At 34.6% G+C, this 17,487-nt stretch overlaps 2 long non-coding RNA genes across 2 annotated transcripts; one reads left to right on the top strand and one right to left on the bottom strand.

Moving 5' to 3' along the window:
- Positions 1-478: 478 nt before the first annotated feature.
- LOC149783174 (uncharacterized) lies at positions 479-10,952 on the top strand. The gene is made up of 3 exons (XR_016413569.1): positions 479-682; positions 4,009-4,150; positions 4,744-10,952. It is a non-coding gene; the product is annotated as an uncharacterized LOC149783174 (long non-coding RNA).
- On the bottom strand, positions 10,708-13,958 carry LOC149783173 (uncharacterized). Its single transcript, XR_016413568.1, has 3 exons — positions 13,805-13,958; positions 13,324-13,549; positions 10,708-11,386 (listed from the first exon to the last, which is right to left on the bottom strand). It is a non-coding gene; the product is annotated as an uncharacterized LOC149783173 (long non-coding RNA).
- Between the last annotated feature and the right edge of the window lie 3,529 nt (positions 13,959-17,487).

Here is a 17,487-nt window from a genome sequence, read left to right as displayed (position 1 = left end):
TCTTGACATATAAAAATGTAGACGACCTCGCTAGATATTTCAAAGGTTAAATATTTTTTAGCAGCATTGAACAACAACTTTCAATGATTTAAATGAATCTGAATTTACAAAGGTCATCATTGTATATGTCTTAACAGATGAATATGTAATATAAACTTTCAAATGGTTTTGATCGGAATATTTATGAATGTTTTTGCCTTGGACGAAATTGTAATGGAACAAAACATACGGAGATAAGAGAATATGGTTCGTGAATTTAATTATACAAACAGTGAGGAATCCATATTTTTTTAATGAAACAAAGCCATGACAAATTCGCGGTAGAGAAAATCGTATGGCGTTATCTATGGCTACAACAAAAAACCACAATATACCGATATACCGTGTGTCGTTGCACCCCTGTTACTTAGTGTATAGTCAGGTGTTGATATATATCTTGTGTCAGATAAAATACCAGTAATTGAAGCCTGGGGGAGTGATCCGAGATTACTTTCATTTATCGGGTTTAGTTACTGATAGAATAGTACATGGCATACTTATGCATTTTCAGATGAAATGATAATAAGTTGATAAACAGTATGCAGTAACTAATGCACAAAATAAACAAATTAGGGCAAACATCGGTATATATTCAATCATGGATCAACCGCAGACAGGAAGGAAAGGTCCACCTTCAAAAGATGTAAGTACAAGAACAAATACAAAGTATTTTTTTTAGTCAGCCATCTATTCTCAGTGCGCCTGTTCTCTACTCTACATATATATATTTATATGTTTGTATGTCTGTCTGTCAACCCGTTTGCCTATTAAGACTTGATCTATATTGTTTGTTTCATTCCCAGTGTAATCGTCATACATTTGTTGATGCCTGTGTCGGTTTACATTTTTTATTTGTCTCTATGTCTCCTCTCACATTGGTTTCTCTCAAAAAGTATAAAATCACAAATTATGGCGCGAAGAAAAGAGAAACGTCCTTACTTCGTTCTGTTAGTCATGAAACACTACATGTTTTTCCGTAGGTTTCATTTTCATGGGAACTGAGTAAAATAGTAACTGACTAAAACTAGTAAAATTATTTTAATTTACTAATGTTGAGACATACAATTCTAGTAATATAATGCTAAGGGCTTTAGTTGATCTAAGGGTACGATACATGATACAATACACAGAAGTATCAGAATGTAAAACACATTTTCACATTAACACTAAATTCTTTCTTGTAGGGTAACATTCCAATGCTACTTTTCTCTTTTCGCCTATTTGTCATGTTTTGTATTTCCGTTTTTCAACCATTCTCATTTCGCCTAATTCCCATGGTACCTACCCCATTTTGCCGTCATCATACTTTGCCTGCATATAAAGTTGTGTGCCCGTGGGTAGAGGCTTTATATATTAGTTTCTTAGGACCGAGCCAAATATAGGCATGAGCCTAGTTCTTTGCGTTGGCCAGAATCTCAAAGTGAGGCTTCGTAGTCTCTTACAGATTATCGTCTGGGTCTATGTACATTATTACGTAGGTACTTCTGGAAGATCAGCGCATTTGTCCTCAAGAAAAATCTCTGGAATCTGTCTAACTCGTCTATTTACGCAACCTAGCGAATGTACTTTCTGCTGACTTTGAGATGCAGGGCAATGTATGTATAAGATGGTTCGTATTTGACCATAAGGGCGCAATCATTGTTAACTAGTATACCATTGTAATACCGAAATAAATAAATATAATTTCAATATATTTTTAATAGAAAATTCTTTAAATATAATTTAATAAAAAATTATTTTTTAATACAATTTAGAGAAAATTTCAATTATATTACTTGCACTAAAAAATTCTGTCCTAATAATTACACCAGACATTACCAGATTTGCCCTCCCATAATGCATTGGCTAATCTCTATTTGAATATAAGCTGTTTTCAGTTGGATGAAAATAGGTTTGAGAAGGAGAGAAACAAATTGCTTTAAATTAGAATGAGTTCTTAACATTGGGTGCATAAGGTAGAAATGCATATTTTTTCGATAGATAACCGGTAGTAAACATTCAAGATACAAGTCCGCATTCCTAGAATTATCTGCAAACATTTTATTTCAGCCTGAGGAATTTTGTGCACATCGTGGGGATTAGATTGGATTTCACCAAATGGAAAGGGCAAATATTCATATTAACGTGGTCTTTTAAAATAGAGGGCTATGAGATGATATAAAATTAAAGGTTTATTTCAATTACAAATTAACACGTTTTACTAAATACTAATGCAAAGTGGTTCTAAAATGAAAACGTCAAGAAATTTTACAACTTTCCTTTCCAATTTCATGTTTACATTACGAGTGATACAATTAAAGAACTCCTGGTTGAGAGACTAGTTGGTGGTTACATTATTTACATTTATTTATTTATTGTGGCAGCTCAGTGATTAGCGTGCGTGTAAGAGAATTGGAGAAGAGAATACATTGTATGAGATATAGTAAAGAGACATGGATAAGAAAATACATTGTACGGGGTATAGTCTGAAAGCGAAATAGATAAGAGAATATATTGTACGGGATATAGTCTGTAAGATAAATGGAGAAGAGAATACATTGTACGGGATATAGTTTGAAAGCGAAATAGAGAAGAGAATACGTTGTATGGGTTATAGTCTGTAAGATAAATGGAGAAGAGAATACATTGTATGTGGTATAGTCTGAAAGAGATATGAAGAAGATAATACATTGTATGGGGTATAGTATGTAAGATAAATAGGAAAGAGAATACATTGTATGTGTTATAGTCTGAAGGAGAAATGGAGCAGAGAATACATCGTAGGGGTATAGTCTGTAAGTGAAATGGATGAGAGAATACATCGTAGGGGTATAGTCTGTAAGTGAAATGGATGAGAGAATACATCGTAGGGGTATAGTCTGTAAGTGAAATGGATGAGACAATACATCGTAGGGGTATAGTCTGCAAGAAAATGGAAGCAAATATGCACAATAAAGATCTAGTCTAAAGGAGAAATGGAGAATACATTGTAGTGGGAAAGACTGTAAAAGAGATGGAGGAGAGAGTATATTGGAGGGGTATTGTTCGTATGAGTCACGTTGTGAAGACAGCTCTCATGTGCAAAACCAACTCGGGTTGGAGAATGTTGCCGTGACATTGGCGACTGACCTTTGTTGAGCAAGATTGCGGCTTGAATCAACACTGGAAGGAACAAAGCGGTGGTTATCTTCAAAGAGACGAAGTAAATGGTAAAAGTGGATGAGGTTGTTTATTCACACCCACATTATTGGGTGAAATACCAATATTTTCATCTAATATAAGCAGCACGAGTGTATACTTTATAATTTCTGAGGAGTCTATGATACATTTTATGACATAGCTGCCATGCCTCAAACGTGAATCATAATGGTTATGACTGAATACATCTGTTTTACAAAATAGTATGCATGTTTTTTTCGACCAAACCTAATTGAAAACGTTTATTCTTTAAGTCCTTTTTTTTCAAAACAAGAACTCTGGTAAGTTGATATATTGAATATGTATGTTTTGAAAAATAAACGATGTATCTATGAAAGAATTCATCTCACGTGTATTTTCAACAAGTTAAAATAGATTACATGGTCTACGACGCATTAAAAACAAATATGAGTATTTTTTTATTCGTTACAGAGATAAACTGTTATTCTAGATTAAATGAAGTTATCATTCAAGCGTGAAACGTACGCTTTGCACATATTAAATATTTAATCGATTCAAAGCTGATTCATCACGTGTAACCTATGTATATTTACAGTAGGCAGTAGGCATGAATTGCAAGTTGCCTAATTGATGTAGTCCAATCCAAAATTCAGAAGTTCCAGTGCATTTTTCATTAGGATCACTTCTATTTCTATGGTGGACTAAGTGGTCGTAGCAATGCGTGTTGATTATATTGTTGCACGCTATAGTTTATGTTATTAATGTTAGCTTTCAGATATAGACGGGTATTTCTAGCTAACGAATACACATTTTATTATTTTACTATTTCAGAATAGGTCTAGGCCCATTGGTCATGTTAATTTATTGCCTACTCCAGGTAATTTTCACGTCATACGGGATAGTTTCGAAAGTGTTAACGACGTCACTAATGCAATTAAAGAGGCCGGTGTAGTCAAATGTGGACTTATATTAGGTAAGTGTTCACTCAAAGTAATACGTTTTGCAAATAAATGACGAAATAAGTATTGATCATCTATGGGTTCAGTATACTTCCTATATGTCACACATCATTTATCATGTGTAATATGTATTCGATGATAAGTAAAACAATTAATGTGCAACTTATTTTACTTTATCTTAGCAATCAAACAGATTCTGCTTTTCATATTTACCGTTAAAAAAAGTTTTGAAATTTTTTACTTCCCTTATGTTTCCCTTCCATCAAATTGTCATCAAACGCGTGATTTAATATCATCAGAAACGAGCTAAATATGACGTTTAACATATTGGAATTGTCTGCTTTTCCCTGGTGAATCTTTAAAGAAAAGTTAATTCTTGAAGCCTTCCTAATGGAACGGACAGAGGAAGGAACCGATAAAACACCTTAATGTCATCAAATAAAATATCAAGTTTGATGGAAAATAGACGGATGGTCTAAGTAGATACAGAGCCAGGTAAAGAAAAACAGGCTGACAAATGGACATAATTACAGACCAAGCCAATAAAAACTGTATTGCAAAATTACACGAGACTCTCATTTCTTGACGTCATATTTGTCTTCTGTAGGTATCGATTATACAATTAGCAACCGCCTTCAGGGACAGAAAACATTTGGCGGACGTTCTCTGCATGACATCATAGGACCAGATATGAATCCATACCAACATGTATGTATGTATGTATGTATGTATGTATGTATGTATGTATGTATGTATGTATGTATGTATGTATGTATGTGTGTGTGTGTGTGCATGACTGACTGACTGACTGACTGACTGACTTTATTTCCTCTTCAAAAGAGATTACATCAGATTAAACAAACTCAGGATAATACAAGATCATTAAATAGAACAGAAAAGTGACAAAAATACAATAGTAATACAATAGAAATACTGTGTCACTTACCGTATTGACAAAACGAAATATCTCAATACCTGCAATTATGCGAATCTGCAATCATTTGGCTATCATGGCACTGATCTTTTAACAGTTGCTTGATGATGATAATATTTCGAAAAGTTAATACGTCTATAGTGTTATGTGCTTAACATTAAGCTCGAGATAGCAACGAAAATGAAATGGATAACTTATAACAGTGTAATTCTATATGTAGTTTTTTTTATATGACACATGTATTTATGCATATATATATATATACTTGTTTGCGCGTATGCGTGCGTGCATGCGTTTATCTATGACTGACTGTAAATGACTTAGTTACCTCTTCAACAAAGATTATATCAGGTTACTAAGATACATATTATACGTATCATAAGATTATGAGACACAGTATAGACGAGAACGCAAGCATGATATATACATCGTCAACATATAGAAATCTCTAGGAAATATACATAAACAAATACACACACACACACACACACAGCAGGGAGGGCAATCAGACCTAGGGTTCCAGACAAAAAATAAACCTTCCACAGAAAACTCTCTCGTAGAAAGGTCCCGATTACCAAATAAACGCATCCTGGAGAATTTTATTCGTTACTGAACCCTGTTCCATCAATAAAACCTTAGATTGAAGATTTTAGCTGAAAAAGAAAGTATTCTACGTTAATTTTAATTTTTTTTTTGTTTATTACCTTACGACCAAGTATTTGTAAAGCCCTCCCTGTTGCTATCGTGTAATTGCACAAAATTATACCAATCAGCGTTAAAAGATTTTATCTAAACCTATTCGATATCTTGACCTGGGATCACATACATTTACCGTCACAAATCCATGAGGCGTACCTTGAGCTCGTGAAAAGAAATTTTTAAATTTGTTTATATCCATGTCGCCGCTACACCATGTTTGATGAATATTTCTTAGCGTATGAACATCGACGCCGTTAAAAACAACCAAAACATTGCAGTTGTCTCTGATTACTTTCGGTATCTGTGTATATCTTTGAGTTACATAAATGATATCTGTATTTTTATGTCGACCACGGGAAAATATTCTGGCAGGATTAGTTTGTTTATCTAACATCACGTCGTCGTAGACTACTAAATTATTGACTGACCCATCGAGATCATCAATAGAGGGAGCCTCTTCGATGTCGGTGATAAATTCAATTATATTTTCACCATTATTCATCAAGGCTGCATTTTCATTAAACTCTTTCAATACCTGATAACAACGTTGATCATCAACAGATGGTGCAACCAAATATAATTTATCCCATTTTAACCATCTCATTATCAGATTTAACAGCAATTGAGTTTTTCCACTCCCTGATGGGCCAATTATTATCATTCTAATTGAATTAGGTAATGCAGCATGATGCTTGACAGGAACAGACTTTTTTGTAGCTGAAAAATCAATTACATTCATGATATAATAAATATTATGGATTTATATTGTGTCAAATGTAAAACACGTACGCCAACGGTAGAGCTAACTACGGTTACAACTCGCAACAAGAGATCTGCCGTTACAGGTAAATGAGCAAAATGCGGCACAAAAATATTTAGATTTACCTCATCAACTAAAAAAAATGATTCCATGGAGGTGACATCACCTCAGAGTTATCATCGTTACCAGGATTCCCCTGGGCTAAATACTCTGGAGAAAAACACCTGCCAGGATATAGCTACTGTGGACCAGGTACCATACTCGATATCAGATTAAATAATCAGGATCAACCAAATTCAGGTGAGGAACCGATTAATGCGATTGATCAGGCATGTCTAGCTCATGATATAGCATATCGAAGTAAAGATATTCAACAGCGACATCTTGCTGATATAAATTTAATTCACGCAATAAATTCTATAAAAAATATAACGATTAAAGTGAGACTAGATTCGTGGCTAATTAAAAACGCAATGAAGGGTAAATTAGTTTTTGGTGCTGGTAATTAATAATGGGATCTATCTGCTATTCTCCTGCTGGATTTTGGCGGGGTAAACCAGCTATCAAAAAACTTGCAAAAGCTGCTATTAAAACCATCAACAGCTGCTGCTTGGTTATCTAAACAGGCTATATGGCAAATTTATCTACCACCACCAAAACGAATCGAGCACGCGCATTTTGATGTTAGCGTACCAAATGAGGTTCATCAGGCTGATATAATGTTTTTACCACATGATACTGTTGATGGTAAAATCTATAAATATGTGCTGATCGTAGTAGATATTGCTAGCAGATACAAAGCTGAACCATTAACTAAAAAAAACAGCCGCTGAGGTAGCTGATGCATTTGAAAAAATATATCAACGAGGACCATTAACAAATCCGATTTTATTTCAGGTTGATCCTGGACGAGAATTCCTCGGCGCGGTGACTTCATTAATGAAACAAAAAAATACAAAAATAAGACGCGGTAAGGTTAATATTCACAATGACCAGGCAATTGTTGAAAGATTCAATAAAACACTAGCTGAGCGGCTTTTTGGTTATCAGTATGCGATGGAGTTTATTCAGAATAAACGATCTAATGACTGGGTAGTTAGGATAACCGGTGTTATATCTGCGATAAATAACGAGACAACGAGAGCTATATCAATGAAACCAGTAATTGCCATGCAGAAAGATTTTATACCGATAAAGCGACGCGATTTTTCAGCTCGACCTGTTCTTGGTAGTGTCATCGTCAGATATTTATACAAACCAGGTGAGGCTGAGGGTGGCAGAAAAAGATCAACAGATCCAATCTGGAGCACAACAACACAAAATAGTATCAGTGACGAGATCATCAGGTAGACCAGCAATTTATATACTCGATTCATTAGCACCTCAACGAGGTTTTACTCGCGAAGAATTACAAGTAATACCAGCTGATACTCAATTACCGCCTCAGTCACTTAGATAATCAACTCCGCGTCGATTACACTCTAAACACGTCAGAGTAACGTTGTCGCAATTATGACCTAAATTATTATTTATTCTGTCCTCGGTAAATTGTCTGGAATCATTTTTTTTTATTTTGATAATTCCATGTCATTATGCAATTACAACCTGCACAATGACTTTTTGTTTCTCTTTCAGCAATAAAATAAATTCAACATCTAAATCAAATTCGCGTTTATTTCTTTTATCGGTTTGCTTATAACTCAACAATTTTTTTTTAATCACATACTCGTCAATTTCATCGTTAATAATCATTCTATCTAAAACAATCCATCCTAGTTGGTTTATTTTTCTGACTCTAGAAACAGCCAAATACACCAGATTAGACCTTTCTATGTAATCGTCAACAATCCAAACTCGAGTATCGGTTATGGTTAATCCCTGCGAAGAATGAATTGTCATTGCATATCCGAGCGTCCACGGAGATTTTTCTGCACTCAACATATCATTGACAAAATTAACATCAACGACGACTATATCATTCAACACAAGATTTTGCTTCCCTTGTCCTGGTATATCAACATCAATATTCTCCAATCTGGTATCGGCTGGATTGTAACATAACGGTACAGGCATCAGCGGAAATTTTTCTTGATGTAACTTAAATAATCTTTGCTGAAGTACGTCGCGTATTATTTTTCTGCTAGCTACAATCAAATCATTTGGTGTCCACGTTGATAGGAAATCTCCCATGGATGTTTTTGGAATTATTTCGCGCATCACATCACATTGAATTTTATTTGGTTGTAATCGAATTAATCTCTTAAATTCACTCAGCCGACCATCAAGAGATCTATAATCGGTGTTAACTTCCTCATAATAATCAACAAAATTCTTTAGCCATTCGTGAGGTGATTCTCCATCAATAGGATTGGGTTGACCGTGGTCGCCGCACATAATTACTGCAGTATTCTTTGTTAATAACCAATCCAAAAACATTCATAGAGTTTTAACGAATGCAGTGCAGATTTCACCCCATATAATTATTTTATTTATGTATTTTTCTCCCATTCGCGAAGCATTCCACGTACCACCAGTATACTTGAAAAAGCTATGATACGTACATGAGTTAACGCCGCGTTGTCTCATCTCTCGTGCTAATCGATGTGTTTGCGTCAACACAATTACATCAGAATTCTTAAATAAGTCGATAATTCGAGTTGTCTTACCTGATCCACCTGGTCCATTCACGTAGACTGTTTTATATCTCGACGTAGGATCATACACAGATGGTGCTGTCGAAATTTCTGATACACTATCAAAATAATAATTATCCTCGGCAATTACATCAGCGTTTTCACAAGACCATACAATATTTTCGTCTAGTACGCGCCACGTACCCCACGACCCATCGCCGGTTAATTTTTCCAACTCTGGCAGATACTTCTCATCGATATAAAATGAGTCAGTAGCTACCCTAACAACGTCATTGGGGAATCTGTTTATCATCGATAGCATATTTATACTCGCATACGCCAGCATTGACGATCTTAAATGAGTATATTGCGGTGACTCTCCTTCGAGATAGCTAACTACAGTACCTAATTTGGTTCCGTTTGATAAATAAATACTCTCTCTGTTACAAAATATACCTCTCTCAGCGGTATCAGCGATTATAAAATCTAATTCAGTTTCACAGTAGTACTAGAACGTGAAAAACACAGAAGCAAAGTGAGAAACAACAAAAGCAAAATACTACGTCAGCTAAGGCATTTGCAAAATGAAACTTCTTAAAAATACATAGTCATATAGTTATGTCTACAGAAATATCATAATTAAATATATTTAGCTTAATATGATACTGGCCTTCTTTGATCATTTGTCTGATGCTCTTCATCATAAAAAAAATGTAAGTAAATCTTGGATCTATAATTACGTGATTGACAGTAACTTTGAAACAGTAAATCAATGATTGGTATTGATGGATAGGACTATGTTTGAGATTATTGCGATAAGTATTCCTCCTGAGTGCGATTGATACGTATAAGCAATGATACGAAACTATCTTGACACACTGAAGAAATACAAATGGAAATTTAGTTCATTCTGATCCACTAATCGTTTTAATGCTAATCTAGTTTTACTAACTGCATTCATTTCTGAGACCAATCAACATGGGTTGAACAAATCAGAATTACCTTACATTTTCTATAAATAGTCGGTGTTGAGATGTTGTTTCAATGCTTCTTGTATTGTTAGTAACGGTAACCATATCAGTTACATGATCGCTACACTTGATGTTTTAATGTACGGTTGAATATGGGTGAATATTATATTTTTATTACAAAAGGAACAAGACCTCACATAACGAAAAAGTAATCTCAAAGATTAACGCTAACAGAACCAGGAATATTTCACTTCACAGCTTCGTTATTTACCTATGGTTCAATTTTAATGAACAAATTAGCTCCGACCTTTAACCTATGAGATCATATAATATTTAAAGAAGGATATTTGAATGCGTATGTTGGTGTCAAACAGTTTTATTGGCGAAATCCAAATATATCTCCAGTTGTAGGGATTCCATGCGGCGATAGTGACCGACTAGTCTTACTTCAAAACAATAAATGTGTACGAGACTGTTTTGGATTAATCTGTAGGTTTAGCTGATCAGATATCCTTCACATTTGGTGTATAGAAAGGATTCGCATACGGATTAAAGTACTCAAATAAACATACTATTTATTTGTTTACATAAACGTTCGTTTATTCGATCAAAACATATGTGTATAAACAGTGATGCTAAATATGATAAATATGTAATAGATCTTGATGACACAATGCTCAGAATAAACACACTTGAAAGTTGATTCAGCGTTTTTGCTAACATTTCGAAAGATCAATTACGAATTAGCGACTTACAGACAAAGAACCAATATAAGCTCGCTCTTCCTTGCGGTCACTTGAGATTACAAACAACCATTTTATTTTAATAGGAAACGCACCCTCAACGATACAAATAGGAATGACTAATGAGAATGTATGATTCTTTACCTGACCAAACATTTTATGGAATACTGTTTTCTCGTTTATGTAGCGAGCTTTTACAATAGCGTGTAATGTCAGAAAGAGATGGATAAAATAAATCAATGTATATAACAAGACAAATGATATTGTTTCCAGCCTGCTTGCGTCTTTGAACCATCAATACAACATTAGTGTTTTATAATTAACAACAATATACAGTGAATATTCGTCCATCGGTCTACTGTGGTGACGTCACAAGTATCACAATTATGAAAGCTGAATATTGGTATCCGTAACTGTTTCGTAACTGCTTGGTGGTCTAAAGTTCCATCCATGGTACACGAAAGCACAAAATAACATCGCGCAATTACGACCTTTGTTTTCTCATATGGTCTGAAAAATAAAATATTCCATGTTTTAATGATCATAATATATCGGATATACCTGTAGCCTAGCAGGAACTAATGCGTCGCCAATCAACAAAACTTAACTCCAGTGACCCGCCCAATAAATACATTTTCTGAGGAATGTTTGTGCCGCCACTGGGACTATTGCAGCTCAACAATTGGCGATGCTTTTGAGGGCTAAACAAACAAACCCCGATGACCTACTAAAATATGGAAAGAAGGAAAAGGGTAATAGGATACCATTTATCCTGGCTTACCATTCAGACAACCCCAAAGTATGTAAAATCATCGTGAAAAACTTGCCCATCGTGGAACCTTCGGACGCACTAAAGTTAATCCTCCCTAACAAACCTGTAGTAGCCTACCAGAGAACAAAAAACATCAAGGACATCCTAGTCAGGGCGATGCTAACGCCATTCACTAATCAAGACCAAAATAGTCAATCTGGCCCCTGTGGCGATACAATCTGCAAAACCAGTTAACATATGATTGAGACCAGGACATTTTCCAGCAAAGTGACTAGAGACAAACTAAACATACATGGTTCACTCAAAACGTGCAACACAGAGAATGTCATTTTTCTCATCACATGTAAGATCTGCATCCGTCAGTATGTCGGACAAACTGAAATGCTACACAAACGATCAACCTTTATAGATCTGATTGGATGACTAAGAAGCTGTACAGAACCCTGGTCGCAGAACACTTCTCTTCCCCATGCCACGCTTTTAGCGATATAACACTTATTACACTTGCTCAATACCTGTACTAGAGTTCCCAAACCAGGAAAGAAAAATAATTTTACTGGATACGCCGCCGAAGAATATTGAAACCAAGCGATTTAAACCAAGAAGACTAGAAATAGACAACCGTTTCCTTTTTGCAGCCGACAAATTTTCTATTAAATATTTCTATAAATTTTCTTAAAACCAATGACTATTATAACAATTAAATATTCGTGATATAAATTGCGCTTACATAAATTTACATAAAATAACATGTCGTTATGGCTCATCTATTTCCAGGTCAATACGAATAGTTTCCAGTATAATCAACAAGCTGAAATAAACTAGTTGAAACATAATAAAATTAAAAGGTTTTATTCCTGTAGAAACAGCCATGTAACATTTCGCAAACATAACCGTTTTTCTGTTTTAAACGTTTGTTCTGTCCATGTTTTGTACTTGCCTTTGAAAAAGACTCATTAAGGAGTCTAGAGCGCTCATCCTACTTAGATACAAGTTTCTCACTGTTCGGTGTCAGTTTATTGCATTTAACTCAATCCCTGCCACACGTGATCCCTGGCTGGATCAAATGCACTTGAACGGATTGTTATTCACCATATGATTTGTATTCTTTATATATATATATATATATATATATATATATATATATATATATATATATATATATATATATACGGTCAGCAACAGCAAATCTACGCACTACAATGTGCTGTTACTCGAGCTATTTATACGGGGTCTGAAACCTAAGGCTTATCGTCTTATGTATATCATTTTCTATATGGATTTCGAATTCAGAACTGTATGTCATTGAGAAATCAAAGAGACCGTTAAAACAATATTAAATATGTCCATTAATTAAAGTATATAATTGCTTACCCAAATCTTAATTGCAAGTATTGTCTATAAGAACTCCAGTTAACGGGTGATATGGCCAAATAGAGTAGATTATTCGAACGGTAGCATCATACTACACATACTAATACTACTACACATACTACTACCACAACTGTATTTCTGTAATTTGAGTCACTAGAAGTGACAGTATAAAGATTTGGATACATTTGAGACACGAAAAAAATTCGTTTTCAAACCCAGACTTTTACTACTACAAATAATGTAAATAATATTACTACCCTTCGGAAATATGTTAATGATGTTATGATAAACACAGACTTACGGATTCGATATTTAATTTCCAAGCCAGGGCCAAGGCATCGAGGCCAGAACGTGGTAACGATGGATCATCTCCGTAACGTGCTTCTCCTCAGAAACATATCCAGCGAATCCTCCACTACGTTCTATTGTATTACACTGTCTCACGGGATTGGTTGCGCAGTTCTCCATGAATAAAAACAGAGTTCCACGAACGAGTGTAAGTTGTACAAGCGAATGAGGACTTTGACCTACAAAAGACAACGTATTGAAATATAATAAAGAAATACACATTGATTGTTACTTACACCATTAGGTTCGTGTGATCGTTTCTTGTGAAACAAGAAATATATTTTGTGCTCCCTATCGGTCACAGTATAAGATCTTCTAATTCGGATCATCATCATTCCTTTGATATAACCATGGTAATAGAAACTTGTTTTGACTATTATTCCTGCTGAATTTCTTTTGCTCAATAAATGCAGAAAATATATATGTGGTCTTACCTTGCTATCGGCAGCACAAAATAGTCTATCCTTTGAGAGGAGGGATCTGCTGTAAATTACATGCAAAGCATGTCCTTATATACACACGGACTGTCACTCTATATCCTGGAATATTATATATTCTACATCCTGGTATATTCCTACGCATCTCCCACGGTGTACGTCATAGCATCGTTCAGCAAAATAATCTCGTCTTTTGTATCAACACTTACCTGTAATGCATGGGTTGAAGTTCAAGTAGAACTTTAAGATATCTACGTAGGTCAGTCGACAATGAATACCTAAAGTACACTGTCATTAATTCGTACGTAGGTATTCGCTCAGTTATAATAACAAGGTGTGTTTACTTTGGCGGCAGTATTATCCAAATGCAAAAACTTTCTTATATGCCATTGCACGTGGAGTGATAATTTAACAGCACTTTTATATCAACCTCTCTTTGCTGACATCGCAGGAAAAGTATGAATATGTTTCAGTTTCAAATGTCGCAGAATAACAATCTACTATTCATTTTGTCATCGTAAAATGTTGTAGCAAATTTTTTTCATGATTTCAAATGCTACTAAAACCCATAACAAGGTCATCAAAATGTAAAATGATTTAAAATTCATGAACTAATATCTTAAAAGTATACTGTAAGTTAATGGTGGAAAATTCGTTACTTTATATTTAGGACGATACATGTTTTCAATATGAATGGTTAAGTTCTATTAAATTATAAAGGATGTTCCCTCCCTGGGAAACTATTACTGTAGTAATTAAAAATGTAATGGTGTTATGACTTCATAAATCAGGTTAAAGTGGTGTGAGAAAATAAAACAGAACGAAAGTTACATAATGCTTCCGTAAATAACGATACAAATTTGCTTGTTTAAATTATGGTGTGCACCTGCAGATTTCATCAGTTTATATGAAGCTTTGTATTACAAAAACTATTTTGTATCCAATCGTTAAAGTTTTCTTAATGAAATGTTTGATACACTTACTGCAATGTTAGAATTCTTTTTCATTTACTACGAATACCGTTTTACATCTCCATGAAAGTTTAAATCTTAATTTTTAAGTGCTTCTCTCGAAAAGTTAGGTACGCATAATCATCTTGTCTGTCCTTTCTGCTTCATTTGTCGAATTTAACTGATGTTGCATTGCTCATATGGTTTAATGTGCAAACGCAGTAGGATCTAGATTTTGTCGTTTATTGGTGGCGTGTATACAATGTAGCTCTGACTGCAGTACTGAAATGTTCCATAACATTTCATTATTAGATATACATCTGAATCGATTTTTCGCCATATGTTGCATTACTGACCAAACTATCTGCCATATAAATGGGCCTTCATTATCTTTTAAATCAAAAGAGACTTGGATACTGAAAAGACAGTGAGTGCCCATCATTACGATCTCGTTGTATAAATCCTACTTTACTTCAGAAAATTAGGTTTCCCTAATGATATATTGAATAGGAAAGCATACGGTGATTTTACCGATAATAAATGTGCGGAATATGTGTTATCTCGAATCTAATAATCCAATGCTATTGAGTAGGTCTAGAACAATGTTTATTCTTAAAACTGGAATTCGATAACCTGCTAGTTTTAGGGGTTAATACATATTTTAAAGTACACTAGAGTCCTTGTGTAGGAAGATAAAGTGAGTAAAATAATGAAAATGGATGGTTTGGATCGAGTGAAAATAATTAAGATAGTAAAGTGACTAGAACCGCTTAATACAGCAAGGTGACTGAGAATGTTATGTATAAAGCTAATGTATGATGCATTGACTCTTTACTCAGGTACACAAACTGCAATATACGATATACGATATAACAACAGGTATCATCCTTAAATGAAAAAGAACAAATAATCTTGTATGTCGACGAATATAGATAATATGTGTAACTAGATTAAACTGAATTGGATTGGATCTAGTGAAAGCACTTGAGAAACGTATGCATCAATAGATGAAGGCATGGATGAACGTATATGATAGATGCTCAGTATAGTGTTCATCAACAGCTATGACGCTGTTCTAGATATGCTGTGAGTGTAAACATATATGCATTAACTACATGTGAACAATGAAACAACACTAGGAATCAAATTCTCAAGGTATTGGTTCATTCTTTTCATTTCGTTGTGTTTCGCTGACACAAAGTTGTATTGATATAAATCTTAACAGATACCAGCACACTGTAATGTTTTCTATTATTGGAACAAACTGATACCAATCGTCCTGCCATTGTGTTTGTCAGCCTGTCAGACTGTCTGATTGTATTAGCATTTAGGCTTTGTAATATCTGATATTCATTAAGCACTTCAGAAGTCATTTTATTCGTATGTAATGTATACACTAAGCTTAAACTTATCATTTGTACAGGTAAAAAGATTTTTAACAAAATCGGAAGTAGTCTCTGAAATAGATTGACGATAGGGATGACAAACCGGAAGCCTGAAAGAGACACAGAAATAGATAGGGAGAGAGAGCGGGAGAGAGAGAGAAACAAAGATAAAGAAGGTGACTGTGGAAAGAGAGAAAGAGAACAAACTAACAATATCAATGTATAGCCTCTGTTTGACTGTTCCATAAGAACAGTTTGACTACCCAGGGTACATAAATCTGTTTTGTTTTTTGGTGGCATTATTGCTGCTCTGACTGAATGGTAACAGTACATTATATTGCAGATTTTCCAAAAAAGATCCAATCCACAATAACATACATTTGCAAGAGAACAAATATTTTCTTTCTTGTGTTTTTATCTTCTTTATTTGCGGGTTGGGAATGCTGCTGCATAGTACACAAAAGATTATCCGTAAAATTCCAGTTTTACACATCTCCGAACTCAACATAGTTACATCCATCTGTAAATCAATGCCATGCTGATTCAGCATTTTATAAGACCATATGTTTAAAACGTTGTTAAATGTTGCACAGTTAGTCTTAAACGTACTAATTATTTCTCACAGCATTTTCACATTATAAAATGAACTAAGAGTCCACGCAATATATAATGACCCTAATTTTCAAGACTAAAGAAGGACATTATTTTTCATTCCTTGACCATGCCAATGAGGATGGGCCTGTTTCAAGATAACGGAACAGCCCTGCAGAGATAACTTCTTACAAACATTTGAGGGCTATTGAAGACGTGCAGTCGATAAGAGAAAAATTTGATATCACCGATGGAAAAGTGACTATTCATATGGCATTTGTTGTACCTCCATGGGAAGAAGACGATGACTGCACTTGATCTGCTTACCGTTAAGTGCACCTAGCACGATGGACATAACAGCAGATTTACGAATGAAAGGGAGTACGTGATGGGAAATATCTATGCTGGGACACAATTGGTAGCTGACCAGATTTTAAACAACGTGTGTGACGGATAGAGAGAGTAACATGAACTTTGTCCTATTTGATTGGTTGTTACTTGTTTTGTTTTACCTTTTTCATATAAATGAACATTAAATGTAAATACGTTGCATATGAAGTGATTTTAGAAAGGAGTGAACTTTAATTTTAAACAGTAGTTTACTAGAACCAAGAACTAAATAACTCGTAAATAGGTCTGTTTCATGTCCAAATGTTTATGTATTAAATGGATAGTGCTTAGACCAAAGCACAGGCCAGAGAGCCCATGTCTATACTTGAATAAATGTTTTGAACCCATGCAACAGACTTTTCTT

The sequence above is a fragment of the Sinohyriopsis cumingii genome, chromosome 14 (genome assembly GCF_028554795.1).
Source record: "Sinohyriopsis cumingii isolate HCF-2022 chromosome 14, ASM2855479v2, whole genome shotgun sequence".
NCBI classification, from domain to species: domain Eukaryota; kingdom Metazoa; phylum Mollusca; class Bivalvia; order Unionida; family Unionidae; genus Sinohyriopsis; species Sinohyriopsis cumingii.
The sequence above is the reverse complement of the archived record's forward strand: the minus strand, read 5'-3'. Positions and strand labels throughout refer to the sequence as shown.